The following is a 19,512-nucleotide window of genomic DNA, read 5'->3' on the forward strand; positions in this document are numbered from 1 at the left end:
AACGTGGTTTGTGCAGTGGCAGAGTATCTGACAGAGTTCTGGCTCAAGTGGCCACATTTAAGTATACAAAAGTTCTCAGTTTTGAGGAACCACAGTACTGACTTCAGCAGGATGAATATGGGCTTAATCTCACTATAAATGATGGTGTAGAAGAATTCAGCTAGAAGTTAGATCCTGCTCTCAAGCGCTGGTGTAGAATCAGTGGTATAAACAGGATTTATTTATACACAAATCAAAAGCTAGTTAAGGAAAAGACTTGTACGGGTCAGCCAGTGCAAGATGTGGCTCCTTAGTTGAAACTAACATTATTATAATACATTAAACTAGATAGGCGTTTGACTTTCTGCAGTTGTGAAACACCCAGAATAAAGCACCTCTTGGAAGATGGTCTCTGAGTGCAGGCCTCTGGTCACCGTGATACGCATGATCCACATGTGAGAGCAAGATTCGGTTGTCTTCAGAAGAATCTCATTGAACTCTGACTTAGCAAAGTCAAGAGGTGGAAGTCAGCCTCTTCATTTTGAAAAATTGGCCCCATGGGTTTTTATTCGTATTTTAAGATCTACACAACTGTTTGAAGAAAGAAGAGGTGAGAAGGGCAGAAAACCTTCTTTTTCTAAAGGGTTCTTGTAGTTATATCCAAGACTTCAACAATAGAAAAGATGAGAGATAGGATGCCCCTGACTGATAAGGCTCTTCCTTTCCTTTAGATGGCTTCCAAGTCATGTAAAAATAAGACCCACAGATTCTTAATTCTTTGGGACACCTTTTGAACTTCAGATTTTACAATCATAAGCTTTTAAATGAGTCATGTAACAATTATACTGAAAATTATATTTTGGTGATATTCCACTATCCTCCCTTAACCATGACTGATAATGTGAATGTACTGTTTATTACCTTGCTCTTCTTGAAATTATAATTTCGGTTAATTTTTTTTCTAGTTGGCATGGAGTATTTAAATTTCTTCTTTGCTCCATTTAGGTATCTTGTTTCATGGAGCTGCTTATAAATGTTACATGATGAATAGCCAATACTTAAGAGCTTGCTTACAATTTTGTCCCAGGATTCTCCAATCAAATTTAAAACAATAATCCAGTCACAGTGACTACCTCTGATCTCTCTAATTACTATGTTTCCAGGGAGCAAGCAGGAAACCCCCATTCCTGTTGTGGGGAAACCCCATCACATCCCCTATGATCTGGGGACCACTACCCTCAGTCTCCCTGAAAGAGTCCCTCTAAGCCTGTCCTCTGTAAGCATACCTTTCTGAAAGGTATTAATTTGTCCATTTTTCACTGGGCTAGAAAACATGTACATAAACCAGCTAGGAATCAGTCCTCCGAGTTTGGTTTTTGTCCTGCCTATTTGCTCGTTTTTAGTGGAATGGGTCTACATGCTCTTGTGGGTCTCAAGCAGTCTCATAGGGCTTGGTACAAGATATGTTGGCTAAAGCCTTTTCATTGAAGACTATATAATCCAGAGCAATGGTTATAAGTGTCTACGGGGAAAAAGGAACTCTTGCTTCAGACTTCTGGGATGTGGCTTTTACCCTACTGAATTTTTGGAGCTATTTATGTTTCTTAGGTTTTAAATAGTTTTCTGCTGTAATGAATAGACTTTGTTGTCTGTAATCAGAACCCAGGTATCCAATTTCCTTATTTTAAAAGAAAGACAGAAACAATAAATTCTATTTTACATATGTACAGGACATAATCCCTTCAACTAGAGACAAAATATAAGTGTATGTTTAATGGGAGAAAAGGGTCAGGAAAAAGGAATGAAGTGATGTGATCCTGGTCTTAAAATCAGCATATTTAATGCTTATATTTTTATCATTCCCATGGTGAAATTGGTGCACAGATAGCAACTAAATCAGAAGAAACCCAAACTCTTCAAACATTAATTTAAAATGTGTTTTAAAATTCTTTCCTTGTATTCCTACAATATTTTGGTCAAGCCTCTTCTTGTTTTGGTTTACATTTGGAATGAAAAATATTATAATTTTAGATAAGAAAATGTGGCTACAGTGTCTTTTAAATGAAAAGTTGTATTTGACGTAGTGGTTCATTAAACAGCAAACAAGTCCTAAGGCTGGGAAGACTCTAAGTGGTGTTCCTGAATTTGCATTTTCACTTAAAGCTTGAATAAGAAATATTTTCTCTGCCTTTGTAAAATAGGTACAGTGAAGGTAATGATTTGCACTTGAATGAAGAGTATATACAATGGCTAAAGAATGAGTTTAATAATAAAATTTGGTACAATTAATTACTTAGGCCTGAATACAGTAAAGACTTTGGTGCCCAAAAGCTGTGCATTGGAGCATCAAACTGCTAAGTGTCTGCCCCTCATAATGAAATCCAGGATGCTTTATTGAGTATATATGTTTTTCATACAGTGTTTGAAAAGATTCTGCATGTGTAGGCTGTAAAATGTGTTCTGGTGCACAAACATCTGAAGCACCAGCAGCCTAATTTGCGACAGTTTAATGACAATGTACAGCCTTATGTAGAGATGTTAGGGTAATACCAGAAACTGCATTAATGTGATACCGAATCCTAAGTCCCTTTGCAGAAGAGAGTAGTAATATGGCTTTTCTGACCTGGACTCAGTTCAGTCTCTGTTGGTTTGAGAATCTGTGCAGGGCATTGCTTGGCATCAGTTAACATCCCTGCAGACCATTCAAATGGGATCCAGAACAGTCAGCTGGCTGAACTAGGAGTTATGGAAATGCAACCCGATCAACATAACTTCATGAAGAGCTGAGCAACAGGAAATACAAAGGGCAGGGTACGTATGTAACTTTCCTTTTTAGTGGCTGAGACCTGTCTGCCCATCACAGATAGTCAGAAGACTTCTTGCAAAAGCAGAGGATTATTTTCTGTCTTTCAACAAACTCTTTGTATTCCTCTAGTTTGAAAACAGTGGTACACTGCAGCCTACCTTATATTAGCACTGTCTCTTTTGGGATGGACAACTCATAGCTCAAGAGCTGCAGGTGTCTTGAAAGCATTTACTATTTCTGCATGTTTCATGACATGAAAGGTTAGTAAGGCTTTCTGCCACAAGGCTTTCCTAACAGTCATTTCTGGCTTAGGTGCCTAATAATTACTGCAGACCTCATGTCATTTTTGGTCCTGAATTTCCATGGTTCAGTTCTTTCAGTTATTGAAAAATATATTTCTTAAAAGTACTTAATGAAGAGTTTCTGATTCAGACACAGAATTAGAGAGTTGTAAGACTTGCACAGCTTCTTAATTAAGAAGAAAGAACTTATCCTAGCTTTGGACTACTGACTGCAATGCATTCATGTTGGCTTTTGGTAGTGCCCATATTAAAAGAATGGAACTGAGTCACATCTGATCAGTCTAGAGATTCACAGTTGAGTTGTTTTGGGAGGGAGAGAGTGTACATTACTAGCAGAAGTAAATCTGTAGGAGGCTGTTAACTATAAACAAAAAACTCTGTGAATAACTTTTAGATGGCACATTACAGGCAGAAGGGGTACCTTAGCCAGCAGTAGCTAGAAATTGAGGCTTTGGTCATGGTTTTCATCTGGGATTTTGAAGATTTCAAGTTAGTTCATGTTCCTGTCCCTGCCTCCAGGATGCACATTAAGCCACTGTTTCTTCCACACTCCATTTTCTCCTGTTTATCATAAACGCCTTGTCCACTGCTTGCTTGCTCTGGCCTTTTTTCTGTCTCTTATAAACTGTTTTCCTAGCAAATTATGCTTTCCTGTTACAATTAGTTAATTGGTTTTGTTACAATTAGGTAAATAAACCTTGGACACAGGTTTTACTTTCAAACACTGCCCTTGCAAAAACATTGCTAATCTGTACCAGAAAGAAATCCATGCTGGACAGAAATTGCAGCAGTGACTGTCATTAAACTTCTTTTTGAAAGGAAATTTTTTTTTTTTTTTTTTGGCATGCTTTATAACATGGTAGTTGATTCAGCTGTAAGTGATCACTTTTGGGTACTACAAGGTCCACAGTAGCCAGATGTAATACCAAACACAATTCTCTATAATGGACATAGTTCAACACTGTATTACAGACAGGTTTCCAGATTTTGTAATGTTTATCATGACTGAGGTAAAAAAGATTAATAATTACACTTCCTGAAAAAAAAAGACAATTATGTGAATTTTGACCTTGTGATCCTGGAGGAGAAAACCTTTCCTAACTAAGCTCTTTAACAGAGGATAAACAAGGCATTTTAAAAAAAAGTTCAACTAACAAACAGCCTTATCAAGTAATTTTATGATACCTTCATTATTGCTAGTCAGTCCCTCCAAAAAGACAACCTCTTTTGTTTTACACGATGCTGGGCGTTTATAGCAGAGACCTTGCTTCCAGTACGATTATTAATAAGGAATCAGTAGCATATATTTTAACTAAATCAATAGACTACATTCTAACTAAACAACTTCACTGACTCTGGCCTCCACTGCTGGATTTTTATTCTGATGGCTGTAGATAAACCCAGCATCCCTGACTAGAACGACTGAGTCCAAAACCATCACTAATGCATTATCACATAGGGTCAGGTTTAACAACGAGAGCTAATAGAACTCTCTCTGAAAACAGGAGCTGATTTTGTATTAACTTTCCCAACCTGGCTAAAACTCACCTTTCAAAATGTCTAGCAGACATCCAGTGTTACTACTCACACTTATTCCTTATGGATTTTTATTTCTCTGTGTCTGCTGCCTAGATGTGTTGTATTTAAATGGAAATTTTACAACTGAGAGGACAGAGTAGGGATGACTTAATTGCATTTCCAAAAGGGCAGACTTCTGTTCTACAGCAGCTGTATCACCTTTGCACAGATTTTTAAAAAATTAACCATATCCCAAATTCAAGTTCAGTACTGCATCACAATTGATTGTTCTCTTATTATTCTTCTATAAAATGAGTTATTCTTTACTATTCTTGGCATATTTAATCGTTAGTTGATATGTCACTAAAGTTAACCTTCTAAATCCATAGACAGCTACTTCATGTCAAGACCTCACAATAATACCTTCACCTTCTTACAATTAAAGTCTGCAGTACTTATCTAAATGCTAACTTTAAAAAGCAAGAATCACCTGTGGTCTGTGATTCCACTTCAGAATTTCCTTTGGGGTGTTTTATTTAAATCTGCAGGAGAACAGCTCAGCATGCGTAGGGTCATAGCAATGTTGACCTCTTGATTGAGGGCAGGAATAGTAGAGAAAATTCTCTGTAGGTCTGGCAAAAAGGGAGTTCTTCAGCAGAAAGATTAGTCTTTTGTCCTCACTCCTTTAGTTCTTTGGCTAGAAAGCTTATGCTATCTCTCCAGCTGGCTAAAAAAAAAGTGTGACAGTTAGGACTTGATGTACTGTAACAATAATGGCCTTAGAAAGTCATTTTTGTACTGGTAGGCTGAGAGGGACTTAACTCAAGCAGGATGAGCACAAGCAGCCTTTGGGCTGAAAAGGAGTTATTCACACCAATGCGCTTCTGGTCAAGATAACATGCTGGCTTTCTTTGCCTCCTGTTAACTAGCTGTGCTCCGTCGCAGGGTAGCAAGTTCAAGCAAACCAGTTGAACTAGTTAGCTCTCCATTTGGAGCTGGCTTGCAGCCTGACAGGCCAGATGTTGGAAGAGAGTTAGATATTTTGACTTAGCAGAGATACCTGAATTCTGAGATTTGGACCGTACAGGGACAATTGAATGCTGTGGAATAGGATCTGATGTTCCCAACATAGTAGATGGAAAAATGCTTAGACTAGTTAATGCTAACTCCAAAAAGAGGAAATGAATGTCTGAAACCATTGGGATTTAGGTGTAATACTCTGTGCTGTAGAAGTGTATGTACCTCTTCTTGTTTCATATTTGCTGTGAGAGTCCTATAAAGATAAAGGTAAGGTAGACTTTAAATGTAAAAGGTAGCCTTTCTCTCAAAAACTGCTGAGCAGGACTTGCTCTACCTTTTTAAATACAACTGGAGAGAAGAGTCTTTTCTATGCACAGCATTGACCAGTCAGTGGGAGACCTTTGTTTATCCCTTATTTTCCTCTGATTAACCTATTAATTGAGGAACAGGAAAAGAGTGAGACAACAATTTCCATGTGTTCTTTCAGCATATCTGGACCAGAGACAACAGGACTTACTTGCTTGTTAGAGCATCCACCTGGTGGGAGGATGTCAAAGGGATCCAGTCCCTTCTCTCAGGGCATTTGTATTTTGTTCAGATACACGTGCTTCAGAGCAAAAGTGTAGGAAAAAGAGTATTCCAGGATCCAAAGAGTTATCAGCTGCCTACTTTGCATTTATTTTTAGCATCACTTCTACCTTTTAAAACTATACCCGCATCTCAAAAACCAAGAACCTTGTTTGCCAAAGTGAAACGCACATCAGCTCCTGACAAATTAACAGTGACATAAGACACTTAGCTTTCCAAGTCAAGGCTTATGAAAAATAGATATTTCAATAGTAAAAGTTTGGATATTAAAATTCCATTTAAAATATGTTCTCTAGAATGCATTTGTTAAGTTTATATATTCAGCATATATAACAGGATGGTGTGTAAGCATTTGCTTCTCACTTGCTGTGAACTGTACTATTCTACTATTTAGAGTTAATTACAAACTTGCATGGACTGAAATGCACTTCATGTATTCTGCATGCAAGACCTTAAAAGCAATAACAACTTTCAGTGCGTCTGACAGGTCATTAGACGTAAAGAAAGAGTTTGACTCAATAAAAGGAAAGTTGTTCTGGCAGGTGATGTCAAGGTAAACTTCCAGCTGGGGAAGACTTAAAACTACTGCAATGAACCTCAAAAGTGAGAATACGGTGAAGAAAAATCTGTAATTGTTAGGGCACAGTGCTGCTAAAACAACTGGAAGGGTGAGAAGAGAAGGTGAGCGTGTAGGGAAGAGGTACAGCTATCCTAAGATGACCTAGTCTTTCTTCAGGTTATTATAGCGGAATGGGTAAAGGAGGAAGGTAGAAGCTACGGTGCCCTTAACCTCTTTAAAGTCTTTCCTCTATGGTTTTTTTTCAGTGAAGTGATCTGCTAAAAACAAGCGCTGACAAAGACATCTCAGTTTGGAATCAAGTCCTGTATCTATTCCAAAATCTTGAAAATCTGATTGGTTTATTTAAAAATATTTGCCCTAAATACAGAGCAGAACTCTCAGACAATCAGGTGCACTCTGCATACTTCAGATTCAAATTCACAGAACCTCATCAACACAACTTTTGGTCTCTTAACCATCCCTTTTAATTTTAAGACTTAATTTTGCCATTGTCTTCCTAACTACCTTACTATTTTTGAGCCTGCTTATCAAAATCAACAGAAAGGTTAGAAGCTTTGACCTTTGAAATGAATTTAAAATAGAATGAGTTTAGTTGTCCCTCTCTGCCTACAGTACTTTCAGTTCACCACTTTATTCAGGGGTTTTTTATTGTAATATATATAGAAAGGCATTAGGAAGAATCCTTGCTACTGTTGCTCTATAAGAAAAAAAATATTTATAAACTTGCAGGCAAGAAGAGCTAGAATTGCAAGCAAATTAACCAACGTGTTTTACAACACTGAGCATAGGCACATACAGCCTGAGGTGTTGATTTTGTTAATATCTCATTTTTCTAAGCATGCATTTGACTTGACAGTGCAAATTAATGTTCTAGCTGTGGTGGGTTCTGATGTATGGCAGAAAAAAACGTGAGCAATCAATATAGCTTATAAATATTGAAGTGCTATCATATGAAACAACAGAAAGCACTGCAATAATAAGAACAAGAAGAGAAAGAAACTTATCAATATACAAAGCTTAATAGCTACCTCATCTATGGTTCCTTATATTGTGCAGCAAACTTGGTTCTGAATGGTTGAAGCACTGTGAAATGCAGAGCTCAGCATAGCCCACCGGTTCGGAAGAGAGTTGCCTTAACACAGGCACTATACACTGCACTTGCTAGGAATTGATGGTATCACTGCCAAGGAGATACCGGGATGGTCCTTCCATCTGTCCAGATACTCAGTTAGCCAGGATCCTGCCCCAGTCCTCCTGACCAGGAAAGCAGGTTTGGTTTACCCCTGGATAGCCTCATTAATACCATTTCATATCTTATTATTCCTTTTTTCATGTTTCCTGAGCCTCCTTTTCTCTGCCTTTGTACCTCCCTTTCTCCACCCCAGCCTCTTCCCAAATAATATGCCTGTCCTAATTACTTTTTTCCCCATTGGTACCAGTTTTGATACTTCCATATCCAAATTTGGTATTTCTGATATGGTAACCTAGGCAATCTGACCTTGCATGGTATTACTAATATGGTTACCTAGGCTTTCTTATAAGGTTTTACTCCTCAAAAGGTCCCAAATACTCCCCTCCTGTTATCTGTGAAGTTTTCCCATTTATTGACGTTAAGTCCCCCTTAACCCCCTATGAAATCCAGTCATCCCTCATGGCTCCACCTGTAACTTCTGTCAGCATCTTGTATTATCACAAGATAATACTGTATGTCACGTCCAGCAATTTATTGTGTCACGTCCAGTAGTTTTTCATGTCTACCTTAGTCTGCTTAACCTCAAGCCGATGCCGAACCTTTTACTCACAACCCTCGCAATGTGCAGAAATGAAAAGAAGCAAAACAGGTTGTTCCTGATGAGACAGGAGATGTAGAGCAGGCTGGGAATTTGTCCAAGGGCTGGTGCTATTAGTCTGTTCTGCACACATAAGCATGGTATATTCTGTGCCTTACAAACCTACGGCGCCACGTAACCTTCCACTTGTTCATCTTGCCCTACCTGCGAAAAGCACGTCTTTCACACAACCATTGACACACTCAAAGTCCAGCTCAGGCAGCCATTTCCAAGCTTCTCAGAAGGCATTTCCTATGAAATGTGAATAGGACAACCTCTGCTCTATGCTTAGAAGGAAAGGCAAAACCTCCTAATTCAATGAGAAATGTCTGATGAGAAGGTCAGTGCATAAACTGAATGAAAGATGCAGTTACATAATTTCCAGCATTTCTCCTATAATACATCTAGTATGTAGTATTTTGCTTCCTGCTAGATGCTTATAGTCTAGGACTTAGCCACAAGTTTCTATTGAAGAATTCCTCTTCCTCTTTTAAGTGACTCACCATCAGACTAACTTTATTCTTTGTAACATTATCAACTTTTCTTTTTTTTTTTTTTTTTCAAGTTAAGTACGTGGATGTGAACTCAAAGCTTGCACATAAAACTCTTGGACACAAAGATGCTGCAAACTTGGCAACTGATTTTTCTTTCCAATGTGCTATGTCTGAAATATGAAATATGAAAGACTCTTCAGGCTTTTTTAAAATCATAAGGAAAATTGACTGACTGATCATTGACTCTACAAAATGACTTCTGCACCACTGCTGAGAATTGCCAATCACCCACTTGACAAACTCGCACCAAAGAAACTGGCTTTGACCTGCAGGTTTACAGAGCAGATGGTATATTGCCAAAAGACGTTGAGGCTTCCTTCTTCAAGATGTAATTCTGCTGTCACTCAGGAGTAAAGAGGTGAGTTGGTACAGAGCATTCTTCCCTGAGACAGCTTACCAAAAGAGCTTCCAGAGCTCCCTGCTTCAGACCACGACTGACGAACCTCAGACTCGGACATCAGGCATCAGACTCCTTGAAAGAGAGGTTTAGTAGCTTTCTGACCATATATGCAAATTTTGTTTGGCCATCATAGAAATTAATGTGTTTTACACAGTCTTCAGCCACTGCCAGAGTGGGTGAACAAATGCAGCAGAGAATTTTCTGTCTTATTTCTCAGATGAGAATATTGCAGCTGTAAACTAGAGACTACTATTTTGTTCTTTACATACTGTCATTTTTCAGGAATGATTTGTTTACATTTACATTTATATGATATTGAAAAATATAAAATAATATATTTCCTAAAGTTATTCTATTCTTCTCTCTTAGAAATAAGCAGTAATTGCACTACCAGCAAACTTCCAAGGGATTGATGCCAATAATTTAAGCAGCTGTATTTTTACATTTTGCTTAATAAAATTGCTTTTATGTAAAGGTCTGCTATTAAATATTTGATAGCTTCACACAAAAACAAATCTCTGGTATGGAAAGGCAATTATAATTTGAAGAATTATTGCTATAAACTTTAATGTTTTTCAATTTCAATCTATTGTAAGGCAAGAATCTCACTAGAGCAGTCGCATTCAATGTTTCATCATAAAAAAGAGTAATGGAATAAAAAATATTGTGCGATGTATGGAATTTTATGACTAAAAGGCAAAACCCCTCAAATCTCTCTCTCTGTAGTCATCTCAACCTTTAGTCTAATTAGTTGGCAGGAATAATATCTCCAAAAGTGCCTTTAAGCCCAAATAATTGTATACCTGGTCGCATAACTTTTTGATAGAAGCTGGATATCTAAACATTCTTTTTGCCTTGGCCTTGTGGCTAATTCATCTTGCCACTGTTGCATCTAGATTTACGTGTTTCAGCTAAACTCTCTCTCTAGACACTGGAGAGAGGTATCTCCGAAAGGTGATTTATCCTGTTCGTCTCTTTTGGCATTAGATAACCAGGTAAAGGCAGTTCATTTTGCTCCTAGGTGGCTAAGATTAAGGGAAGTCCTATTCTGGGTAACTAACTTTACAGAGAATTAGGCCTTCAATGATCTTGACATCCCTAGTATTGCTCAAGTCTTATACAGCACCGAGATAAGGTAGTGGTTCAACTAAATCAGTGGGAAAGAGGGTCTGAGTGTCGTAAAGTTGTGCCCTTGTTGATGCTCAGATGACTTCAGGAAGCTCTGGAAAGGCAAACATTCTCTAGCTGCTTTGCTCTTCTCAAAAGCTACGAACCGCTCACCCTGGAAGCGTGAACCCTTCACCCTGAGGGAGAAGGATCAACTTAACATACACGAAACTCTTAATATATTGTGCAAGGTATTAAGGCAGTCCTGCGAAATAAGTAATATCCCACTGATGCAGAATGACTCTGCACTCACGAGCTATACAGGGGCCAGCTATGCAGATTGAAAGCTTTGGCCGTAGGAGCTGAGCTCAAGGTAATCCACCTCACCTTTTTTTGACCTGCTGAAAAAAAGAGCAACTGGTGACTCCATGAAAGCAACCGCTGACCTAGAAATCGCTCTCAGGCAGTCAAAGGGAAGATTGTTTGCAAAAACTGATTACTGTTACTTAAAAGTTAAAACTAAGTGACTGTCTCAAATGGTCGCACGTTCCACTTCCTTCCAGTGATGGATTGTGAGTGGCTTTGAATCACAGTCCAAAACCTTCCAACTGTAAAACTTCACTTTAACAATGGGCTAAAAGGAGGAAAGAAATAACAAACTTGAGGACCTCTCTTGACTTCAGTGATAATAAAACTGCTGATCTGTTGTAATTCATCAGAGCAGTTAAGCATATGCTTATTTTTAAGCTTGCGGGCTGGCACAGTGATTTCAATGGAAGATGCATTTTATGAAGTACACCGACATAAGTGCTTTGCTGGCTCCCAGATTCATGCAAATGCCTGTTGAAATGTTTGTCAGCTTATTTCTGTAAGAGAAATCATTGACTAAAAAGAGTTGGAAGTGAGCCTAAATAAGTCATATTAACTTTGAAGTCTTCAGGATGCCAAAATAAGATTTAGCGTGACATTCTTCTCTTGGGAATTCATCTTAAAGTCCAAGAAAGGGGGGAAAAGTATCTTCATTATAGTTACAAGATCTTATTTTGAAATCAAAATCTTTATCTACTGAAATATAGGCAAATAAAGAAAAAAATACAATAACATTACATTATTTAGGAGATTTTTTTTTTTTTTTTAACATTTGGACCATCAGGATAGCTATCTTTAGATAAAAACATCGTTCTAATCAGATTTTTCTTGTTATATATTTTCCTTCCAAGCAGCATGCTGTACAGTCATTTATAAATGAAAAATAGGTAAAAATCAGAAAATGGAATCTTCTTCATAAAGACATCTCTTAAGCTAGGATCACATAACTGGTAGCTCAGATTATTGTCAGATAAAATCATAGACAGTTCTCAAATACTTCCATCCCTCAACTTATCTCCTTCTGTCATGGATATGTCCGTATCCCTTGGCTGCTCCTCCAACCACTTCTTGCTTCAAACTCAGTCTTTCCTGGTGAGAGAGAGATTGAAAATATACCCTTGTTTTTCCAGCATGATTTGGTGTCTAAACCATTCTTGAGAATGAGCAAATATCTTCTGATTTGTAGTAAACAGCTGAAATTCAAAACTAAACTATATCTCAGCAAAGGTAGAATGTATTTCTGTAAGTACCTCTTATACAGTCATTGTTCATGTACACTGTAGCTAGTGAATTTTTTGCTCCTTTCTCATGTATTCAGGTAAAATACTGAACTGCATTCTTTTGGGTTGCCTACTGTTTGGTTGCTATGTCCATAATACAGATAACACTTCAGGTCTTTTGGTGCCGAAGAGGAGAAATACTATTTTTCTCTTACCAACTGTGGTGAATTTTGGATTAACCGTCCATTTTAGTTACATAAAAATAAGTAAATATTTTCAAAAGTTAATTTCTTTGAGGATGCTAAATTATTCCCACTATTTGGTAAGAAGTAGGGAGGAAATTTTCAAAATGTTATATCAAAAATGGCATGGTGCTTTATGTTGTTGTTGTAAAACATTGGTTTAAAAATTCAGTTTTTATTTAAAAATATGTGGTAAATGGAAGGGTTAACACAATATGGAATTTGAAATTAAATCTTTGGGTTTAGGGTGAAAAGTAATTTCTAGTTTAACATTAATTAACCTAGGGATGCTCATTGTAAGCAAACTCATTCCACTATTCTGTCTCCACAAAAAAAAAAAACACAAACCCCCCAAACCCCAAAAGAACCAAAACCCTAAAAATCCCTGTCTTGTGCCCTGTATTTCATTTTTACATCAGGAAAGCCATGCTCCGAGCTCTGTAACTGAACACAATGCAGGAGAGCAGGTGCAAATAAGACAAGAAAATAGGCTGGTGATTTGCCTAATAAACCTAAAAGAAGGTCTATTTTGGAGACTAATATAGGTAAAATAGATTCTAGAAAATCTCAGGGCAGTGATTATGCTACCTAAGGGTCCAATGGTGCATGCATCTTAGTGACTACTGTCTTTAACTGCAGATATTAAGTGATTTTTCTGACTCCATTGGAGAGATGTGGTTTTTTGTTTAACCATCTTCTTTCCAATTTGAAACATAAGTATTTTCATGGGGATTGGTCACAAAGGCTGCAAAGTTTAAAAAGAATGGGCAAACAAAACATCAAGATAGTGATTATCCAATGTTTTCAGACATAATCTCCAATGCACTTTCCAGTGGAGGAGCCTGTACTCCACAGGAGGGGGGTTGGATACTCACGGCTTGTTCCGTGCCCCGAGCCTGTGGGTAGGTGACTAAATTGTACGGAGCGTACCAGCTCCCTTCAGAAATGTGCTTCTGATTCTTCTTTTCCAGATTGTGTGCTGATGTTAATAACTGGTGTCAGAGTAAAGTACACAGTTGATGACTAACAATACCTTGCTTCTCTAACTAAATAAACAAATTGATCTTCTTCGGACAAGTGGTGCAATGGAAAATCCATACATTTTACTTCCAGAGGTGCCTGTTTTTCCCTGATAAGACCTTGAACTTGGCACCACAGGTACCCAATTTGGAGTTCTACTTGAAATCAGTTGAGGTCAATGAACTTAAGGTAAATTCATGGGTCCGATTTTCCAAATAGATACAAACTACGACACACTTGTAGGTCACACGAAGTTACCCAATTGGGACTAACATCATAACTGACACCACTATACATTTATGATCATGAGACAGATGATGAGCATGGGACTGTTCCTACAGAGGGATCTTGGCCAAACCAGCTCAGGCAATGACATGCAACAAGTGCAGCTGAAAGCAGTCCCCTCCCTGACTTCTGCAGAACCAATGAGCCATCGTTGCAGTTCACCTGGGACTTGGGGTGTCAGCACTCCCTAAACCTCAGCATAGTGTCAGAAAGAAATGTCTGACTGCAGTCCAAACAATCATTGGAAGAGATTTAGCTCATGCTCACTTAAAAATGGAGTTTTGCTTGCAAACTATTTGTTTCCAAGCACAGTAATAAATTTTAGTTTTGAACATGTACAACTTAATTATTTTTTTTTTTCCTCTAGAGATTACAGCTCTGAGTATTTTTCTCTTTCAGTTGGCTTGAGTTTCATAATAACTCTCACAATCACCTCTGCTATTTTAAAATACTGAAATTTTCACATTGTATAGGAGCTATTATTCTGACCTAGGGATCAATCTTGTGGGTTATAGAAGGTAGCACAGCAGAAGGAAGTAGATAGGTGAATAAAACTAGTAATTTTAACTTTAGTTCTGCTGGGTTGCGGTAATGCAATTTAGCTTTTTAAAATCGAAATTTACCTTTCCAATGGCATGATAAGCACATTCTGTCCTGTTACATAGTTACCGGTATATGTATGTTAAGTTTCTGTAAAGACAGGTGTGCCCTCACTAGGTCATGTCGCCAGTAGTTGGGAAAAGCCATTTCAGGATCTTAAAACTCTATGAAGGACAGGGGTAAAAGCAGAGTATTTTCAGATTTCAGATTCTCTGGGGAAAAACAATTTCACATTTACCTTAAACCTTTATATTTATAATTGTGTTCTGTGATTCATTACCATCCCAACCGCGTCTGGAAGGGAAATGTGGTTAGTTTACAGTTGAGTCCCTGAAGAAGGTTGGATTTCTGAGGGTGGAATGTTTTTAGCTACCAAACTATTAAAAAGGGATCTTGTGCAGCCAGGAACTATGTAAGATCCAGGGAGATACAGAATTTCAACAGCTTGGATGATTAGTAGGACTGCTTGCACACTTTTATAAAAAGCTGTGGTTATATTTAAGCAGTTGTTTGCCCTGTCCCTGGTGTGATGACCACTTGCAGGCTTCGAACTAGGGGTCCTTAGCAGGTAAATCCTTTTGCATCTATTGTGCTAAACAGCCTCAGTTTTATTTTTATTTTTTATTCTCCCTCTCTGCAGCTAAAGTACAAACTTGCGGTTTAGCTGCTAGAAGGATACAGGACTACATTAAAAGATGCTGGACTGAGTTTAGTTAATTAGATAATGATTTTCATCTTTTGTCTAGTTCGGTGATACATCATATGATGCATAGCATCAGCTAAGAACAAGAACCTCTTCTTCATTGACCATTTAGCCTGTCATCATAGTAGTGCTTAAATACATTTTTTTTATTAAAAATGTTGTTGTTTATATGTAGCTTTCTGCAGCTTTAATCTCAAGTGCTAGTTTCAGCTATAGCATTTTGCAGCATTCAGTGGAATTGCATAAAATTCAGATCAATAAAAACTGGCATGGTGTGATACATGTGGTGTTTAGTAAACAAAGCAGATGAGGTTGACCTGACTGAAAGCTGTGATCAGCACAAAACACACTGAATACAAAATGTGGTGTTGATGCATAGCAGAGCTGGGCTGTATGTACGCACATTTATCCAGCTATTTTGGGAAGAGCTTCTCTTTTTTAAAAAATTAAATGCTCCAGTCTCGGGTATAAACCCCACTATCACGTTTGTGAAGCCTTCAGATTTGTTTCAGTGTTTAAAAAATGAAAATAAAAGTGGGATACATTTATATTCTGAGATCTAACAGACACTACTGCTTTGCTCAAAAATTATTGAATTCAGTGGACTGCTTTTGCTATTTATAAATTCCCTAAAGAGAAAAAAACAGGGTAACAGAACAAATTTTTTAAAAGCTAATAAATTTCAGATGGGCTTTTAGCTGGCTTTGGGTGGAAAAGTGTTACGGCAAAAATCCTGGTAAGTAACATTGTCAGGTGTGGATGCTACAGTGAAAAATCCAACAGGTTTATTTAAGTCCTTTTTCTCTCTCTCTCTCTCTCTTTTAAGTAAACAAAAATATGGAACGTAGCACAGGTGGGAGCAAATCTTTGGCACAAGAAATAGATCATTTGGCTAATTGAATGTCTGTTTGTTTTCCTTAGTATTAAATTCTAATTCTTTTCATTTAGGACAAAACAACTATGGAAAAGGAAGTAAGAATACAACTCCAGGTTACAAAGGTTGGCAGTCAAACATTTCCTACACCTTCAAGAGTCCATGGCAGGGTTTATTTCCCATCCAGATCTGCTGTGTTGGGACTGAGGGACTGAAAGCTAACAAAGTGTCTGGCAGGAAAAGCATTAATTGATGTGTCCATAGGAAGATACGTGTCATTATATCAGTTTTATTGGTGGGGACCTGTAATACAGTAACCAGATGCTATGACTGAGTCCATATATTAGCTCAGTGGAAAACAACTTCCTTGACTTCCATTTCTCCATCTCTGTGAATTATCCAATTTCTGCTAATAAATGCATTATTAATTAAAACACAATACAGGCTGATTCTCCAGGGCATTTGCTATGAAATGGTATTTTAATCTAGATGCATTTGCGAAAGCTAGGAGATTGTCAGTGAATACAACAATAAAATAAAATGTTACTATGAAGTCTGAGGAATATATGCCAAAATGTCCTTAAGCTAAGGTGGCTAAATATTATCCCAGTTTGAATTATTTTCTGTTGCTTTTTGTTGTGGGTTATTTTTTTTCCCTCCTGAAAATCAAACCACCCCCCTTCAATATTACCCTCTAAAGCTGGTATCCAGGGAAATTTTTAACCTACATACTGGTAATATAGGTAGGAAATGGCATATGAATAGACATGTTTTCTTCTAAATCTCCCAGAAAGCAGCAGAGAAACAAAACCAAATTCTTAGGCTCAACCAAAATAGGACTCAGAGGACTTTGGGGGAGATTTAGGCAATTAACTTTTAAAAAACCTGCGATCTGCAACCTCCTGGAGATTTTTAAACTCTGTATTTTCAGAGTGATAGTTTTATTCTATGTACAAGCAGAAACACCTTAATCTTGTAAGTACTAAATGTCCCATAAATGGTCTTTGTTTAAAAAGATTTTAAAGCATATATAAACTCAGAGGTTTTGATTTAAGTAAACAGTGTAATTCATCATTCCAAGTGGAGACAATATATTTTTTTTATTATTATTAGCAAAGCTGCATGTTGTGGTTTAGCCCCAGCCAGCAGCTAAGCCCCACGCAGCCGTTTGCTCACTCACCCCCACAGGGATGGGGGAGAGAATCAGAAGAGTAAAAATGAGAAAACTCATGGGTTGAGATAAAGACAGTTTAATAAGTAAAACAAAAGCTGCACACGCAAGCAAAGCAAAGCAAGGAATTCATTCCCCACTTCCCATGGCAGGCAGGTGTTCAGCCATCTCCAGGAAAGCAGGGCTCCATCATGTGTAATGGTGACTTGGGGAGACAAACACCATCACTCTGAACGTCCCCCCTTCCTTCTTCTTCCCCCAGCTGTATATGCTGATCATGACGTCCTGTGGTCTGGAATATCCCTTTGGCCAGTTGGGGTCAGCTGTCCCGGCTGTGTCCCCTCCCAACTCCTTGTGCCCCCCCAGCTCCTTGCTGGTGGGGTGGCGTGAGGAGCAGAAAAGCCCTTGGCTCTGGGTAAGCACTGCTCAGCAGGAGCGAAAATATCTATTATCAACATTGTTTTCAACACAAATCCAAAACATAGCCCCATACTAGCTACTATGAAGAAAATTAACTCTATCCCAGCCAAAACCAGCACACTGCACTATAAAGAAGTGTGGTACATTCTCTTATCAATGAAAATTACCTTTCAGCACACAGCTCTCCAGGCTCCAACGTCCACAGGAAATTAAATTTGGAAGATTACACTGTTACTATAGTGTGAAATTAAAAGATGGAGAGCCATGGTAAAATCTGAAAAATTTTCACACCCTAACGGGGGGGGTCTGTCAATGCCTAATTTACATAAATTTAGGTGGACGATGTCAGAGGTAAAAACAGAGCAGGAGGGGAGCTGCATAACATGGGGCCTGACCCACCACTACTGTTGGTGAACAACTTCGTGACCATGGATAATTCTCTTTATCTTTCTCTCTTTTATCCATTTTTTGCCTGATCAGATAATGGGTTCCTTCCAGTTCACTAACTGACAGGTGCCAATATTTAGTCATCTTCACCCCTTTCTACATCACCCATGATTTTCTGGGGTTATCCAGAATGGCAGTGGGGGACCATCATGTTCAGTTTGAAGGACTTAGAAAGAAGAGAGGCCTGTGGACTTAGTCCCTCCAGCAACTGGGCGTTATGTGGATAACTGGTTGCTATCTGCAGGTTGTTTCTTGATCTCCTGAAACTAGGAAATGAACGAGTCACTAATCACATCAGCAAAATAGACGAAAGGTTCATTAAAAGTTAATGTGGCAGGATGGTGCTAACAGAAAACAAGGACAGAATTCATGTTGTAAGATATTATCTTATGAGACACGGAAGGTTTTAACAAAACAGTCTATGTTAAGATATTCTTCCAGCGCCTATTTTTATCTCCGTGCTTTTGAAATCAAACTCCATTAAGTTTTCATGAATCTTTGGACATGTGTTTTGTTCTGTCAAGAACTGTTACATAGCAAATGATGTGTAAAAAACAACAATAAAAAAATCTGGACAGAGATAACTACTTACTATAGCATATCACATTTTGTTAATTTATGAGGGTTTTTTAGTCCTCTGTCAAGAGTTAACTTACAGCAGCTTTCCAACTTCAGTAAGATCAATGTCAAACCTCTTTTTGCTTACGAAGGGATGAGGCTGGATCTTTGCTAGTTATTTAGAAATACATACGAAAATTATATTTGAAAGTTAAGTATGCTTAGAACAGCACTATTTGAAAAATATAAAAGGGAATTCAGTTCCCTGGTCATGCAATTCTGCAAGGCTGCAGCTTTGATCAAGTTATCTCTGTGAAAAAGGTTTTGCTTAAGGTCCTGAAACTGGTAACAGATAGAATAGGGATGTTTCTCAATATGCTATGGAAAAAAAGAAGGGCTTGCCTATTAAATGTGCTACAAAATATCTCAAACATTACTTCAGATTACTAAGTAGCAGAAAGATCCCTATTGTGTCATCTCTAAGAAGCTAAGTTACTTAAAATGGTATTGAAAACAGTTTTGATGCATGCAGCACACTGCCCACAAAATAAATGCAGGGACTGTGGGCTCAATCCTCACACCTATTTCTGGCTATTTTGTCATTTTTTACAGCAGATAAGACTTTTCAAACAGGTTCCCAGCAGAAATATTAATTTCTAAAATCTGAACATGATTTCAGAAAAATTAGCTTTTATAGTTATTTTTTTACTTGAGGGTGATACTGTTGAAGCCCTGATATTTCTGCAATTAAATTCTTGTTTTCTTCTGTTTTGTAAACTTAATTTTTTTTTCCATGTAGAACATGAAAAGAGAGGAAAAGTTGGAAAACTACCAAACGTTTTGACTGACTGACCTCTTCACTTGAAAAAGTACTTTGAAATCTTAAATGCGAGAGTAATGGATAAACTACTTCCTTCACA

The sequence above is a fragment of the Aquila chrysaetos genome, chromosome 1, assembly GCF_900496995.4.
Source record: "Aquila chrysaetos chrysaetos chromosome 1, bAquChr1.4, whole genome shotgun sequence".
NCBI lineage: Eukaryota > Metazoa > Chordata > Aves > Accipitriformes > Accipitridae > Aquila > Aquila chrysaetos.